The 18,362-nt window shown below is 38.4% G+C and overlaps 1 protein-coding gene across 4 annotated transcripts in view; it reads right to left on the reverse strand.

Annotated features, from left to right (window-relative positions):
• The window catches only part of syt1a (synaptotagmin Ia), a 165,752-nt gene that overhangs the window by 120,230 nt on the left and 27,160 nt on the right, over positions 1-18,362 (reverse strand). For all 4 annotated transcript variants that reach the window (XM_034863585.1, XM_034863584.1, XM_034863583.1 and 1 more), the window contains exon 2: positions 2,690-2,739. The gene's annotated coding sequence lies outside the window, so the exon portion shown is untranslated. The remainder of the gene's footprint in view (positions 1-2,689; positions 2,740-18,362) is intronic.

Genomic DNA, 18,362 nt, shown 5'->3' on the forward strand with positions numbered 1-18,362 from the left:
ATCACTGGATGTGAGATCAGGTATGAGGCATGAACGGCAGTGAACACTGGCAAGTGATGGTGGCAAGTGCACAGTGCATCAATCACTGGTGACAGCTGGGATAGACGCAGGGAGGTTCATCATCAAGAGAGGAGTGGGCGCTCCACTACGTCAAATCAGACTAATGCTAATTAGTCATTTCCGCACATCTATGCCTCTAACCGAGACCAAGCCAAACTAGGTGTGTAACGGTACACAGGAGTCACGGTTCGGTGGGAGATCAGAGCAGCGGTAAAACAAACAAATGCATAAGGATCCCTTTCTTTCTTTCTTTTTTTAAGTGTGCAAGTACAAGTGTCAAAGACATTTTGCCCACTGGTGAACTATTATAAAAATACTTAACATTCCAAACACATCTGTATTACACTGTACAAACCCATATACACACATAAAAATCTAAAAAGAATCTCCTGTGCTATGAAACTGAAAATAAAAAAATACAGGTTGCTTTCTCCTCATCCTGGTGATTGGCACATCTGGGTAATGCATTAACATGTTTGATGTGTTTTCGTTCACATAACGTTGCTCTTCATTGGTGAAGCAACGCCAACCCACCATCCAGCCTTCTCTCCGTAGCTGACTGGGAATCCACGGGTGGGTATTCCAGCTGCATTTAATTGAATTTTCTTGTGCCATAGTTTGACTGACTTGCACGCCTTAGCATATGTTGCTAATGCCGTATGGCTAACAGTTTCCAGGCGGAACTCGTGCTTTTGAACTTTGGATTTGCATTACGTGCATCATCTACTGCAGAAGCTATTTGTCTTTTTTTAAAGTTGGCAACACAAAAGAAATGTTAGATTGAAGCATGCAGTACAAATAGAATAAGAGTAGAATGAACCTTCCAGTTCAAATCAGCATAGCAGGATGGTCAGAGCCAAGAGCCATTGCCTACAACTGTGACCACTGTCGCACACAACAGTCTTTCTTTCCATGTCAGATACTCTCACATTCTCTGGAGTAAATAGTAATTTGTCAAGCCGAGCCTAATTGGGCCAAATGTTTATAGGACCAGCAACCAAGTATTTTTTCCTGTAAAGTTAACTCCTAGGCCTGATGCCAGGGGAGTGTCCTGGCTTCCTTTATCCAGGTGAGCCTGTTCTTTTCTAAAAGTTGCCATTCAATAAAAGGTCTTTAATATGGCTCTTAATCTAACACCTCATCTGGGTCCATGTTGCCCTAGGTGATCCCATAGAATTGGTTTCTAGTTACATCACAGTAATGTCTGACCGAAGTCCAGCGTAAGAAAGCAAAATTCATAAAGAACTGTATTGGCTACTGGCTAGGAAAGACATTCTGTGTCCATACTAAGTAATCTGATATAGGAAGTTGGCCTAAACATGTAAAACTTGATTGTTGCACACGGAGCACAAACCTACACAATGTTATTTTATCTACACCATCCTTACTGCCTTTTTGTCTGCAAATTTGGAGTATTTAGTAAGTTGAACTGTCAAATGTCATAATACCTCTGAGATCCATGTTTGAAATGTGTTTTAAGTATAATATCAAGCTACTCTGTCTCACGGTACTTAATGTAGACTAAGGAAAATCAGTACACAGGTACTCAAGTAGGGCTGCACTATATGAGGAAAATGTGCAATATGCAATAAAGTTGTTGTATATAACAATAACTATATTACTTGCGATAAATGAACAGAAATCAAAGTGTACCCAGTTCTGCATTTCGGTTGCTTTCCGTACTCTGCTACAATAGAACAAATTGCTTGTTGAATTCAAAACAAATTAAGGAAATCCTTTCTAACATTAAACTGAATATAAAAGGCACCACTAAAAAAAAAAGAATGTTACATTTTAATGTGCCGTTTTCTGCTGATATTTGAGTGTCTGTTGCGATAACTTGCAGCCTATTCACAATGTGTGTATTGCGGCAGTTGATATTGCGATAACAATAACAAAACAATATATTGTGAAACCGTATATTTAAGTGTGTTCTGGTAGAGCCAACACCAGTGGGAAAATATTCCCTTCGCTACATTTCTATTTGATATGTATTTGCATGCTTTATGTTCCTTTGTTGCCAACCCTGTGCTGGCTGTTAAGGTAATGTCAGTCCCAAAGTGCCACTCAAAGTCCAGTCCAGTCTACTGATTGAAGAATGAACACAAATGTGGACTATTAGTACATCATGTATAGAAAAGACTAATGCCTCTCCTCCTCTTGACTGAATGGTCACTCCAGTCCTTCTGATCACAGCTGACTTCACTCCATTGAATTAGCACACAGCCTTTTGGGCAACTGGCTCAGGGGCCATGTTGGAGCCTCAGTGGTGAATATTAGATTGCACGCCTCCAGATCTCATTAAAGGAAGCAACAGGACAATGTCTGCATCTCAAATGAGACCAGAGGCCATCAAGCATCCTGACTCCCTGTTGAATTTACTGATGTTATTGTGCGTGTGCGTGTACGTGTGCGTGTGCGTGTGCGTGTGTGTGTGTGTCAGGGTATAACAAGAGGGTAAGATGTCCGTTTCAGTAAATATAATTAGGCTGCTTTTACAAAATTACACAATTGGGTGAACATAGGAACTTGAGTTTGTGTAGCATGCTATAAATGGCCTACATTATGTCCATAACATACACAGGTCATATGATAGATTTATTGAAGAGACTATTGGCCAGAAACTTACAATATCTTCAGTTCCTTCCTTTTTTGTCCTCCTTTCCAAATGGCAGTTCACTGAAAAACAAATATGGTGTCAGTGTCCATAAGCATTCAAATATTTGCCCTAAAGATGTAAATTGCATTAAAAAAAAAGCCAATGTGTGAAGACACCATCATAAAACATGCCAATGATTCAACCAATATCCTTCAGACACAGTGTACAAAGTACTGTCTGAAATGTGTTAAATGAGTCCAAAAGCGGGACAGTGCAGTTTTTTTTTTTTTTTAAACAAAGATGTCCAGTATTAGCTTAAATCAATATCTAAAGTTTTAGATGACTACATAGGCCTGAAGGCAGGACTTTAACAGTGGTTAACCCCTAGGTATTCATTAATAAAGTTCAGTACTATGAACAATTTCCAAAGGCCACTATGAAGTTCAAAATAGGCGGATAGTCCAGAGAGGTAGCATGAAAGTTGATAGGCCACTTACTGTAACTATACTACTCCCATCAGTATGAAACATATAGTTATTGGACTGAGAAAACCTCTTTTCACCCTTTTAATTGTGTATGTATTACAGCAAACAACCTAAAGAAACCGTCTTCATGCTGAAATCTCTTTTTCACACCACAATGATATTAATGATGGACAATATAACTGTCCTGATTCTCCAAATCCTTGATTCGATTTTTACATTTTGTTTATTTAAAGCACAGGTTGCTATGCCATTTCTAGACTAGACTTTTGTGCAACATATCTGACCTATGTTTGCAATTTACCACACTACATTGTCAAATTTAAACCATTTATTAACAACATAAATTATAATGTTACAATAACTTCCAGTCAGTTGGAAAATAATTAAAAATAACTAAATTGGACAATAACCTGCCATCGAGTTTCTTTGTAACTGCAGTCTTCATCACAGAAGATGGCATTCAAGTTCACAAATAAACACATAAAACCTGTTTTCGTGTGCTAACTAAAAGCCTAAAACCGGAGTTTTACACCACCGAATAAGGTTGAATGTCTACTGCTAGTACTCCAAAGGTGACTATAATTGCATTTGTATGAGTTGAGTTATTTGGAAGATTAATTCCAGATGAATTAGGAAGAGTAGTTTGTGTTGTTGGTTTAAAAGATGCCATGTCAGTTGTGTTGGCAGTGGAATAATATGGTGAACACATATAGCAGAGCTTGCAAATTGCTTTTTTTTGTCGACAACGCAAACGTCAACTCACTGGAAATCTAAAATATTTCCACACCGGCGACTTCAGTGAAAGAGGAGGGGGCTCAAGTTCTGTCGATGGGTCTCCTGCATCTGCTTCTTGCCATCCCATCTATTTTTCTGACTGGCTGTGACTGTTCAAGGATACGACTCGCAGCACTTCAACTCGTGTGTTTTTTCTGCTTGGCAGAACGTGAAATGGAGGTGTGCAAGGCGACGTGGGCGGGCGCAGTCCTGTGGGTCATGCTTGCATTCATTGTACGCGTTCATCATGCCTAGTTTAATATATTTCTGGATTTGGCTGCAATGTTTAAATGTTTAAACGGGACATTTTAATCCAGGACCCTTTCTGTTCTGGTAGAAAAAAAAAAAAAATTAAAAAAAATTATCCGCTGAATTATAAAAGTTTCTTTCACCATCAATGTCTCTGGGAAAAGTCTTTCTGGGTCAGAGGGGGCAGTTCCACCGTTTTACCGCCAAGCCCGTGGTTGCAGTAAGACACGGTGCCGTCAATAACAGGTGATTTAGACTCATACAAATTTAGCATGGAAAAGCTTGTGATTTCAACTGATAAAGCCAAAGTCTGTTTTAACTTTTTATCTAAATCGTATTTTCTAGAAAGAAGTGTTGAGTTTTCGAGCTGAGGTGCTCTCATCAATCACGAAGTAGGAGCCTAATCTCGTCCATAATGGACAAATGGGTCACTTTGTGAATGACTATAGCTTCTTTCTTTATCATGCGACATTTCAATTCCCCAAATCAATTCTACCACACAAATGACTCACAAAACATTATTCTTTTGGCCTACAGTACCTTAGCAGCACAGTTTGAGTGAAATTGGGCAGAAATAATTGAGCGTCAATCAGTTAGTTTAAGTTTCAACCACTCAGGTTTTTATTATGGAAAATTGGCTTCAACCCAACCTTAATTCTCTATTTTAAGGAGACATGGCATGCTCTTAATCAGTTCACATTATTTTTTTTCTTACTGTCCGTCTGACTATACCTGTATTCACCCTTTACCCAAAATGCTCCAAATTGTTTTACATACACTTTTCACTATCATACAGAAGTCCTGATGGTTTGTTTAAATGAAGCGTTTCTGAATATGGGCTGTGTGCATTTCTCTGTGGATTGGGCGTTTGGTAACTTCACAGTATTTATTTCGCACCTCGACCTACTTTATAATAAAAAAACATGGAAATCTTGTTTTTACAATATAACACATATTTTCTTGACAGAAATTAGTGGTCTTATTTGCAGATGGCAAACCATGAACAACATTGGACCACTTTAATAGGTTCAAATGACAGACACTATGTGAATCCGAGGTAAGACATAACCATTTTAATCTTGGAGAGATGTCATGAATTTTAACTCTTTCTGGCGTCACAGTGTTTCTTAATTGGCCCTTGCAAGCATAATGCTGTTCAAGAGAAATCTTGGAATATTATTTGATGTAAGGAAGCCAGCCCTTCAGAGAGGTGAGGTGTTACCCTACTAAAATTAGATGTAAGTGGGGTGACCAATATCACACCATGCCAGGGGGTGTAAAATTTGCAAGGTAGACTAGCAGAACTGAAAACTGCAATAAAGCAAAATCTCACCCATGAGTCAAAAGATTTTAAATTTCCTTTATGAAATGCAAAAGTCACAATAAAAAAACACAATGTTCCTGCCAAGGTTGGATGAAAGCAACATCTCACAATATTTTCAGATAACTTATCCCCTGGATAGAAACATAATGATGGGGAGGGAGAGAGAGAAAGAGGGGGGGGATGTTTTGTCCATTGATTGCTAATAGCAGGCCAGCTCTGGTTTTTCTGCTGTCTTCCAAAAGATGAAGCTGTGAAAGATATAAACAGCCTAATTAGAGGCTGATATTTACCAGTAGACAGCAGGAGGGCTTTGAAAGCCAATAATGTGCTTTTACCGAAAAGGTGTTTCATGAATGTGCAACAGTCATGTGGGTTTGAACAGAACAGAACACCTTACCATCTGCCCACTGGGATATATGGTCCTAAAATAGGCTTCAAATACCTGGGGATACCAGTCAGCCTCAGTGGCACCCAATGAGCGAGGTGAAGATGGCCTAAAAGACATGTCTATTTTTACAGTGGAGGGGTAAAAATTAGACTATTTACCATAAGTGATTTACCATTAGCTGTGGGGACTGAGGGCCAAAGCAGTGTTCATCACTATACTTTGGTAGGTTTTACCTTTTGTTGCTGTTTTACACATCATGAGATGGAACACTGAAAATAAGTTGTAAAACAAAGAATTAAATAATTTAAGAACCATCACAGAAATTGAGGAAGTCAAGAAAAATCTAAATATTATATCATTACAAAACGTCTAGTGATTTAAAAGATTAAACAGATTTCTAAGAGATTGTCTAAATGTCTGGATAAATCATATATTGGCTCTGTTTCTATACTGTAGTGAGTAAAAGCAGTGTATGATTGAAGCTGAAATACATTTGGCTTGATGGTGGGTGGTTATCTTTCATTATCCCAATCCTGAGGTGGAAAGGTTTCAAAAAAAGTCTAATCTGTGTGTTTTCCCGTATTTCATAGCTATTGCACCATCCCAACTTTGGTAGTCTGTCTTTCATTTTCTGCTCTCATATTTAAAGGGAGCCATCTTATGCTGTCTTGGTTCACAGTAATCTCCCCATCAAACATTCATCCTGGGAGCCCGCTGGAGGTGAGCTGAAACATTATCTCGGAGGTTTCATTGCCTGGCTGCGGACCGAAGCTATCAGTCGAATCAGCAGCAGATTGACTAACCCGGACTGGAATGGAAGTGTCTCTTCATGTCATGTCCTTACTGAGGTTCTTTCAGGGTGTTTTGTTGTATCAACTCAACTTTGCCAAACATTACAGTATGTAAGTAAGCCAACACTTCTATTTAGTAAATAGTTTTTCAACATAATATACTAAAGATCTGTTGATTTTGCCAAACTACAAGTATATAATATGTAATGTCAGCATTAACGCGCTAATCGCAATGAGATTAAAGACAGAGCAGAATGAAAACATCTAATCTTAGATTAAGATATATACTGTACAACTGAGATAAACAACGACCATCCCACTGTCCATTTATATCGCTCCTATAGACACCACATTAAATATCCTCCAGCGTACACAACACTACCAAGCTTGTATGGAAAAGGAAGGACAGTCTCACAATGCAATATTAAGCTTGGGCTCATATTGATGTTTAAATCTCAACATCTATTTAATAAGAAGCTGGAGGGACCAATGTTTAAAAAAAACAATGGTGGCCCCTCTGTTTAACGACAGGGACACAAAGCCAATATCCGGTATAATATCCCCTCTCTACAAGTCTCACGTCATTCCTCCCCTTTTGAATTTGAACGCTTGATGAAGCCATATCCATTGTTTTCCCGATGCTGGTTGCTTCCTTCCCACCAGTCTGGCATCCCTGACAACAGCCATCCAAGACCCACTTGAATTTGGCAAAAATAATTTGGCAGAAAGAAACCAACCAGGCAGTTAATAAACAGCCAAAATATGAATACATCTCTATTCTGCCAAACCTTAGCACAGGGGTAATCGTAATTGTGTGAGATGTAATGAGACCATATGAGACCGTCTAGTATCCCTGGTTTTGAGCTGTTTACATGTCGTAAAGGACTTAATTCCTTGTTTTGTACGTAGAGTGACATTGGTTGTCAATGATAGAGTAGGGGTTTCTGGCAATACTGTGTCAACAAACAAGGTGCATGGATAACGGAACACAGTTTAACTCTAGTATTAGGGGCATCTTTATTGTAAGATATTGAGCATAATAAAAGCCACAACCTGACATAAGTTGACCAAAAACTGTCAAGAACATTTAGACAGATATTTTTCAGATGACAGGTTTTGCAGCAAATCGTAATTAGTAGAGAAGTAATTTTGTTCCATCAAGTTTTTTAATTTGGAATGACATTCTGAAAGTACTCACAACAGAAACGGATGGAGAAATCTATGCAAATATACATGTAGCTTTGAAAAACAACACAATTAGAGCCCAAAACTTCACAATTATAATCAAGCTGTGGTCAATGAAGGTCAAGCATGTTTTTTTGCTATTCAATACCATCTGGCCAAAGTCGGCAGGTAGGCTTTGATGCTTTCATTCCCACATTGGGGCTAGAACCTCAGAACTGGCCCTAAAACAGATATTTTTAATGAAACTTTAGCAGAGAGAGACCCAATCAGCACTATTAGACATGAAAGTTCATGTAAATCCAGCAGACACATGAAGTCTCCCGGTGCTTATACACAAAAATAAAACAAGGGTAATGACTAACACAACAAGCTCCAAGTGAAGCATTCTTAGATTTAAGCTTAAAATGTATATTTCTTTCCTCTGCTGCAAGCACGGAATGAGACTTGAACATCTCAGAAAAACGGCACTTGAAGAGTTGACATCACTTTGGTAGAAACATTGTGGAGACGGTCATTGTACTTAGACGCTGCTGTTGCTAATAGAATACATCCTTTTTATGTATGATAAATAAACCTTTTTTATAAGCTTGGACATTCTTGTAAAAGGTTTCTGAGGTATTAGTGTTCAAACTCCATCTCTTTGGAGTATAGACAGTGAACACACATAATAACGGCCTAGCAGAACTAATTTCGCCCATCATTTCTGGTCCGCCTCAGTCCGTTGAGGTTGGAAGAATAACTAAATGTTTTGTTTGCTTTGTTTTCTTTTTCTGCAAAAGGAGAAAGGATAGGCCTCTGCTGTCAAATTCTGTATGATCTGTTGTTCCAGTCTGGCCAGGCATGTCAGTCAACATTTCTCTCTCTTGACATCAAAACATTTGATAATCACGCAGCTACAGATGCTAAAGGGGGGGGGGGGGGACAAAACGCCATGCCTACTAATTAAGCTGCCTGAAATGTGTCTTTGTCATAGGACTAAACTGCATGACATTTAACAATAAATCACATTTATTTTGCCAATTTACTTAGCTGGATCTGCAAGAGTAACAATCAAACACTGAATGCATGCAAATGAAATTTGAATATGTGACAGGAATATACGAAACAGGCGTATTCAGTGTGTCACATCCATGGCTTTGGTTTGATTGAATTTGAACCTAAAATTCAATCTGATCTTTTAAACAGTTTATTCTAATCTGGAGTGTGCGTTTTCTTGCAGAGACTCTTTGATTGGTCACAATGGCCAAGATTTATTTAGTAGCACTAAGGAAGACATTTTATACTGTAGATATTTATTTTTCCGTTGGAGACACTAAAATAGCAATTATCTTGAAGTCTAAAGACATCCTCATAAACATTTCTATTAAGGGTTGAGAAAATAGAGTGAAATGTTGTTCTTTTATAAATTAAATGTTTGGGTCTGGTTCAGCGCGACAAAAAACTTTGGTAACTGCCTGGGTAGAGCAGAATGCCCTTGAAGCTGGCACTCAAATCAGACAGGATAATAACATTCAGATGGTCTCCCTGCATGAGGATGACGCAGCATTGGCAAGCCCTGCCTCTCCTGTGCCCTTGAATGATAAAGCATTTACACTTTGGATTTACAAAGTTCCATTGAATTCCGTCACCAGGTTTTTTTGCTTGGTAAAAAGGAAAAGAATCATCACAAGTTTTTATCCTTGCATCCATTGTTGCACCTGAGACACACGGCTCCCTCCTAATGCAGGAGTTGAAAGGTAAGACTTTGCATAACTTGAAGCCTTACATGGTTTATTGGAGGAGACAACCATGACCATGTGCGGCATACTGCCAGGCTTGCTGGTCACCTCCCCGGTAAGGATGACCCACTTTGAGCCAAACATCCATAAAACAATGTTTAATTTCAAATAGAGCATCTCAAGTCTCAGCCAGTCTGGGTAAGCTGTTGAAGGCAATGCTCTTAGGGTTAAACCTAAATCCATAACGCAATTCCAGGGAAGACAATCTCTCTTTGTTTAAGTGATCCCCCACTGTACCCTCTAGACTGCGAGACATCAAGAACAACCTGGTTGCTTATAAGATATTTTATAGAGTCACAGAATATGAGCCAATCTAGAAAGAGGATTAAATACTCTTATTTCTTCCCTCTCTCTGCTTAGGTTTGATCAAGACTCAATCCTCTAATGTCACACAATCCAACTGAATGACAGCACTCAAGAGTCTGCACTCCAGATAATCATGCAATCAAATTGCATTATTTGGCTTCCACAGGTGCAAAGCAAATGTGGAGCATTTGTTATTTAGGCTAATTTGAGTTGTATTTTGTTCATTCGCCTCGACAGATCTCTGCGGAAATCATTTTTCCATGATATGAGGGTTTCCTTCATATTTGAATGTTTGGAAATGGGATGTTATGGACTACAAGTTCAGTGATTACAATTTTGTGAAGATTGTATTATTCATTTATAAACAGATAGCCTCTCCAGCCCTCATGCCATAATCACCTGGTATGACTACATTGACTAGGGCTGGGCAAAACTGTATTTTGCCTTTACTCAGTTATCATATCCACAACACTAATGTTTATTAATCTGAAATTTAAAAGAAAATATTTTGTAACAGCACCAATTGTCAACCCTACAATACTGTTGCAATATTGATATTTTTCAAATTTTGTCCATATTGCCTAGCTCTAGCATAGACAGAAAACTATTTTTATCTTTGCAGGATACTCTTTAGTATATTATTTAGGAAAAGAAAGAGGCAGAGGGTAAGTTTTAAGTCAAATCATTCATGTTAATTCATTAATAGACATGCCATTAGAGCCTCAAGATGGTCTTGGCAGAAGAAGCCAAGCTCTCTGATTTCAATGTGAAAACGGGCATTGTTATTACTGCATGCAGATGGCACATGAAAAGCAAGTTGAGAAGAAGTCTTTTTGTCAATGCTGACTTAACCAGCCCTTTTTTAACGGTTGCTAGGCAACACTCATTAGTTTGCTCCACTGATGGAGTCAGAGAGATGGGATGTATGAAGCCAAAGTTAGACCTCTGCTCAAAGGCCATTAGATTTCTTTAGGGGAAGTTTGGGGAAAGAACGCCAAAAGCTGAAAGACTGCTCTGGGGAACCTACATACTCTATAGACGAATGATAAATCAGCTTTTTTTTAAGATTTACGAGTACTATTTCAGCTTTGAATATTTATTTGCTGTAAAGTACATATTGGGAACAATATGACTTGGGGATGCAAAGCGCTGTGGTACAAGATTTCTTTCAGTCGTGAAAAAGCTGAAGTGATGTCTCCCACTTAAACCTCACCATGGCTTTTTGCTGCTTTGTACCCTGGCCTGCTCTTGGTTGGTGGAGGAAGTGGAATGTCTGTCTGTGGTTTTGATGATTTTCTCCCATTAGCAGTCACTGACAACAAAACTAGAGTAAAAATTGTTCTAAAACCATTGTATTAGGTTGCTCACATATTGCTTTACTGCTCAATAAACTTGTGTTCTTGCATTCAGATAATGACTGCTAGTGTTTCACTCTCTCATAGCGGTTTAATTGCTGACAGAAATGCCTATTTGCCATTTTATTGCCTCAGATGTGATTTGGCTTAAAATGACAACAAAATACAATGCTGGACAAATTTTTATTGTTTGAAATGAGTAACTGTGACTTTATGATAAGCACAAATCAGCCACCATCACTCAAGACACACACACACACACACACACACACACACACACACACACACACACACGGTTTTAATCAAGTTTGTTTGATGAGAGCATGGTTTGACTGGGACATGCAGCTGGCAACAAAGAACAGAAGAATTGAATTAGTCCCCCTGTAGACAACAGAGTAGACCTCTGTGGAGAGTGAACATGAACCATTTTCCACAATATTACCACTGCAGATGAGAACTGTAAGAATTGTCATGGGCAGCATATAAATAAAGGCTAATTATCTATAAGACATTATTTGGTTGAATTTCACCAAGGCAAATACGCAGTGGTTCCCAGCACAAGTAGATTAAGACCTGCTCAGGTAGACAAAATCAGAATTACATTTTCTCCAATCAACAATGTATTTTTTCACAGCGCACACAGACCAGCGGCATCCAGCCCCTCGCCCTCATGAAGTTGCAAGAGCATGACACATCAACATTGAGAATGCGAATGAGACACAGCCATGGAGTGGAGGAGACTGCCGCGGAAAAGGGTAACAACCGAACTCGGATAAATTACGTTCAGGGAGCATTCACAGCGGCGTGGCCGCAGCATTTCCACAGTTTGTTAATAAAGTTAATCCTGCGACAAGACCACCAGCAAAAAGTTACTACCAACCATAACCTCTGCTCTATGAAGTGAAGAGTCGACACTGTCAGGCACGTGGTGCGCAATTTCTCTAGGGGAAGGAGCTGGAGGCCACTGGTCTTGGTACGTTGTAAAAATTACATTGTTGATTGGGAAAGAAAAGTAATTTGGATGTTATCTCCCGGGGCGTGTCTAAAGGTGCCTGGGCGGTGCGCCGAAGTACAACCTATGTATGGGAAACACTGTGGTCCTATATAACATTTGGTCTCAAAGTAATCAGGTATTTAATCTGCAGAACCATACAATTTATTTGACAAGCTAACCACATTTGATTGACAAAGCACATTAAAAGGCTTCAAATGATCTGTTAATGTTATGTGGTAATATCATTTTAATAAATAGTTCATAAACCTTTGTGAGACTAGTTCATTACTGAACCCAGCCGTCACACGCCGTGCCATTGCAGACAGTAAATTCTCAACCTGTGACAAACACTGAACTGAATATTTAAAAGAAAAACAGCAAATGGGGTTTTTAAAACCTAGTTCTCTCAAAGATGTATACATTTTGAAACCAATTCTACCCATATTTCTGACAATGTTCAAAAGAAATGAATTCATCCAAAGATTTTTATATTTGTTTTAAATTTAAAACCCTAAAAACAATACGCTCCAAGTGCATTTCATGGCCTAATGGGTGCATTGAATGAAACAGATCAAACAGGCTTGTGCAAGACTTGAAGAATTATGTTCTTGAGCATATTAAATACAAAGTGCAAGGTTTATTTACAGCAGGGACATTGAAGCGGTGAAAAAGGCAATTGCTCACCTTGATGTGAGTCATTACAGTATAAGTTCAAGTCCAGCAGCGGTTGCGGTTGACAAGCCTATTTTCACCTCCATTCTAGACTGCAGTGAAGCCAGCAGGGTGCACATAGGGTCCGGATGTGGCCCATCACAATGGCATATTCAGGATTCTATGAGTCAAGCTATTTGAACCTTTTATGACCTTTTATGTTTTATTCTGAGTCAGAGCACAGCGTCTAGCACGTCAAACTGAACAAAAATGGCCAAGCTCCCTGAAAGCTTTAACCATAATTTTTCAAACATCTACTTCTTAAAAAAAAAAAAACAGAGCTTTGAAATAATGAAGCAAAAGGTAGCTGCGGGATTGGATGCAATCAAAGTTCACATAGTCTCTATGAATGTGTTTTGATGTATGCAAAATGTCAAATTCTGTGAGCTTGCAAATCACTGGCCTGACAGACTGAGACTGAAGAGAATAAAAATAATAGCACACAGCTGGATTAAGCATGGAGAACGAGTTCCAACTTGGAACGGTTTAAAAAATGATGATCCCAATGGAATTCTTATTTTATTGGAATCGTTTGTAAAATTTGATTTTTAATCGGATCATCGGTTCCAGATTTTACATGCGCAAATATTAGTTTCCGTGGGGGCCAGTGTACTTCTAGGCGCTTTTTGTGTTGTAGACATAGATCCCAGTAACTGGCACCCTAAAGCCCGGTAAAATTATAAATCACCATTGAATTCAAATAAAATTCTCATCTGTGAAATAAGCATGTGACTTGTGAGCCTAATCAGTTGTTTTTGTTTTGGCAGAATGGACACTACCTCCCCAGCTCACATCCATTAACCTTAATTAACGGAGCAGAGGGCTGCAGATGAGGCAGAGAGGCTCAGTATGGATGTAAGTGTGGGTTTGCATTAGAGGAGCTCCTCTGTCACGATTGGAGCACATTTAAAAAAGGATTAGACAGAAAACAAACTTTAACCAACAACACTTACAAGAAAGTTTGTGAATAATGGGCATCATGCTGCTTTTTTTCCAGAAAACAAAATGCTAATTTGACCTATTCTTTTTTTTTCTTTCAGGAAATCCTCATCACATCACAGCGCCTCACTGAACACAAGTGAGTCAGAACTTCACAGAACAATTACATCACAGGTAATCAGAGAAAATGAGTACCCAGCATAGTTAAGTGCTGCTTTTGTCAACGTTCAAGACAGCTACCTATTCACAAGGTGAAAGTATCGTAAAGGAGCACTTATGGTCTAAACTCCCTGACCTCCTGTAGGGAGGTCTGAGGACGAGGTTAAAACCTTCTCTCTTGGATTGAAAATAAGATGAATAGTTTTAAATTGTAAAGACCCACAAAATGTTTCAGCTTTCATTGAGAATTTGACCTTCAGGTGCCAGCAGAACCACGTTACTGTAAAGTGAATTTGTTGAAGAGGGACTCTGACACAACCTGTTGAGTATTACGTGTTAACTTTAAGAGATACTCCGACATTTTGACAAATTCACCTATTTAATGTCTTACAGAGATACAGTAGTAGAAGAAGAGGATTTATGTAATCTTTGATGATTCTGTGCATTGATAGTACAGGTCTTCACATGGCCTACTTGGTTAGTAACTAGTGTTTAATGGCATTCCGGCGTGTTAAAATTGACGTTTATCATACGGTGTACATTTGCTCATCTACGGTATTGAAAAATATTTCTCTTTTCAAAAGGGAGACGTTTTACACATATTTTCAAAATGGTTTCAAAAAGTGTTTAACGCAAAAAAACTTACTGCTTTTATTCTTTAAAAGATTCACTGTAACTTCTGCTTATAACAACAATAATAATAATAATAATAATAATAATAGTGTAATACCGTATACCACAAAACGTGAAATATTCTCAGACGTTATCCTACCGTGAAAGTCTCATATTGTGATTTTACGATATTGGAAAAATCTTACATCGCAAATTTTTTTTTACATAAAAGAAAAAAATGAAAAAGGATGTTTTCTAATGTGAACCATTTTTTGTGAAACTTTAATACTTTACAAACACCAAAGCAAGTAAGCGCTGTGACTACCGTTACTCTTCTGAAGGGATTTTGGAGAGGGAAATGAGGTAGAAATACGCTGGTTTACTAGCATGACACCATTGTATTCATTTAATAACCAATCCAGGCTAACGTGAATGACGGTGACTCCATGTTGCTTCCACTAAATTTCAGGTTGTGGTCGATTAGCAGGGCCAGCTTGTTAGTTTGATAAATTGATCAGACCTCCATGTCACGCGCACTACCAACAAACTGTGTATCCAAAAACAATTAAATCAGTGTAAATGACGTTAGATCAGACACAGACTTCTACAGTAGATTAGTGTTACAGGTAACTGCTCTCACATCCATATTATGAAACATTCTTCTTATGTTGAAGTTGTATGTTGTATAGACATACAGCTGAAACACATGTAAACTAAAATTAGCTATCTGAAATAAATAGCGTATCTATACTTTTTTTTAATGTACCTCTGACAAAGCTCCTTCACTTGTTTTCAACAATAACTGATTAAAAGAGCTAGGAAAAGAGAGGGAGAGCGATGGACGCACTCACAGAGAGACGGCTGACTCATTATGAATGGGTCCAGCACGGGTCAGTAGAGATGCACACGTTGTGTGTATGACATGTCTGTATGGTCACTGCGCTGCATTTCTGTGAACTATGATATTCTGGTGATGGGTCACATCTCTCACCTAGGTCCAGCAGCTCCGTCTCACACGCCATTACTCTACGAACTGAAGTTCGTTGCATTCAATAACTTCTTCTGTGATTTTTGCCGTGGCGGCCGCGATAGCAGAGTTACCAGCGGAAACACTAGGACATTAGGTGCACCGGTGCGAGCTAGAGGAAAAATATTACTCGCGCCCTAGAGCCCTGTGAGCTAAGAGATACTAACTAGCACTGGTCACTGCTGTCTGAAAAACAGCACAGACGGGACAAAATGTTGCATTAACTAGTAAACTGGTAAACCTTGAGACCGACGTATAACCGACTGCTATCTGTTGAATTTTCCTTACGTTACTCTGTCCTCTGTGACTGTCTACATCTAGAAACTAAGCTGCACGGTGGAGGGAACTACTATGGTTCATGATCAGACAGTGGTTTATGGATTGGTAGATGGGCTTTGCAAAAAAGCCCCGGAGCGTTCAATGAAATGACGCATTTAAAATATCGCCCGATCACGCAAAATTGATCGTGGGAAGCCAAAATCGTGATCGGGATTAAATTTGAGTAATTGTGCAGTACTAATGTGATAGAAAGCAGATGAATTAAGAAGAAAATGCAACATTGTCCACTGTACTTTAGATAAGATTTGAATGTATCGTTTGATATTAATATATGATCTAAATTAAACTACAAATTACTATGGACGAATATACATTCATAAACATGAACAGATCTTCCTTATGGGATTAGTATGCAAGGCTGTGTTGATTATAATGGCTCGTATATTTGGATGCTAATTTAGAAGTGTGATATTGAATTGGTTAAGCTTTGGCCTTATATTGTGCATATAATCAATGTAAGTCAATCCTTTCATTTCAGGATGCTCAATTTCCCCTTTTAATTGGACCTTAATGTCCATAGGAAATGCAAAAATGAAAACTGTAATTTCCTAGTGCCGCACTACATTCATTATCAATGGTTGGTAAACAAAGGCTTCCATTGTTGCCGTGCTCAGTCTCAGCCCACAACTTCAGAACTGTTCCTATTTTATTTGCATTTCGGCATATTATAAGAAGCAGTGCTTTAACAAACCACTCTCTAGGAAAATCCAATATTGATTACAAATTAGTGACTAATGAAAACGTTACCGTCTACTGCTTGGAAAGTAAAATGATCCTTCTAATTAGGCTTTACACACACACACACACACACACACACACACACACACACACACACACACACACACGCACACGCACACGCACACACACACACACACACACAATCTTACTTAAAAAAGGTGATGAGCTCTCAGGGAGTCGGCAAAAGGATTTCTGATGATTGGCATGTGTGGCTTTCTGCTCCAGTTCCAGCAGAGAGGTGTGTTACATAAGGTGGCTTGTTGCGTCACGTGAACTAGTCTGTGCTGGACAGCAGAAAAACTAATGCTGTGTGCATGTATATGACAGAAATTGAATGAATTTCTTTTTTTTAACACTAAATGCATTTATAATGGTGCAAAAAATATTAAAAGTCTGCCTTGGAATATGCCTATATAGGGTAAATAAATGAATAGACAATGTGGGCTTTTGCTAGAGTTGACCTGATCAGTGTATTTCACGAAGATCAGAAGTGTCTTGACTATGGCATTACGTTCAGGATTTTATGTCTGGCATGCATTCTATAGATAAAAAATTATATACGTATTTGAGACTTTTCAAATTAGCCTTTAATGTTATAATAAAAACTACTTTTAAAATCTACATCCAGTTATTATTTTTTTAACAACGCTAATAGCTAAAATGATTGCAGTCCAACATAACAAACCTACAATAATATCTAACTATTAAATTAATCGCCAACATGTATAAAAAGTCTCTAATTTCAGCTTCTCAATGTGAATATTTTCTAGTTTCTATACTCCTTATTTTGACTTATGATAGTAAACATAATATCTTTTAGTCATGGACAAAACAAGACTTTTGAGGACGTCCTCAATTTTCTGGCATTTTATAAACAAAACATCTAATCAATTAATTAAGAAAATAATCAATAGATAAATCGACAAGGAAAATAATCATCAGTTGGAGCCCTAGTTCAATGTATATTTCAACAAGGCTAGACTAAATATAAGAAAAAACTTTTAATGCAAGTCAACAGCTTCTAAAAAGACTATCAAGTTAAATCATCAGTTCAATCATCAGTTATAATCCTATAAGTTAAAAAGTATTGCATTGTTGATTTAGACTGCATCAGTTTTCTACTAGACTGGCATATGTATGGCAACTGAAACAAAATGTGACAATCCAAGTGGAAACAATGAGACAATAAGAGTAAGAGAAACCTCAAAGTCAGTACTCTAGAGGAAAAAGAAGTATTTTAAAGAGAGTGCAATCAAGCCCCTCTTCTGACTTGTTATTCCTGCATAGCAGCTCCCACTGAGCCCCCTGTTCCCTTCAAATCACATGCAAATGTAATTTACGTTCCCAAGTTGGCCACATCAACTGCCCACCCACCTCCCAGGATATTTGCATGTGAAGATTGCACTGCTACACCATTGAGAAGGTGGAGGGAGCAGTTGTGAGGCAGGAACTGTGGGAGTGGGGGACTGTGAAGGAGCTGTATGTGCCAGAAATAAATTCATTTTCATCAGTTTGTTCTTGAAAGCTTGCGGGACACCATAAACCACAG

Source organism: Etheostoma cragini, chromosome 23 (assembly GCF_013103735.1).
Source record: "Etheostoma cragini isolate CJK2018 chromosome 23, CSU_Ecrag_1.0, whole genome shotgun sequence".
Taxonomy (NCBI): domain Eukaryota; kingdom Metazoa; phylum Chordata; class Actinopteri; order Perciformes; family Percidae; genus Etheostoma; species Etheostoma cragini.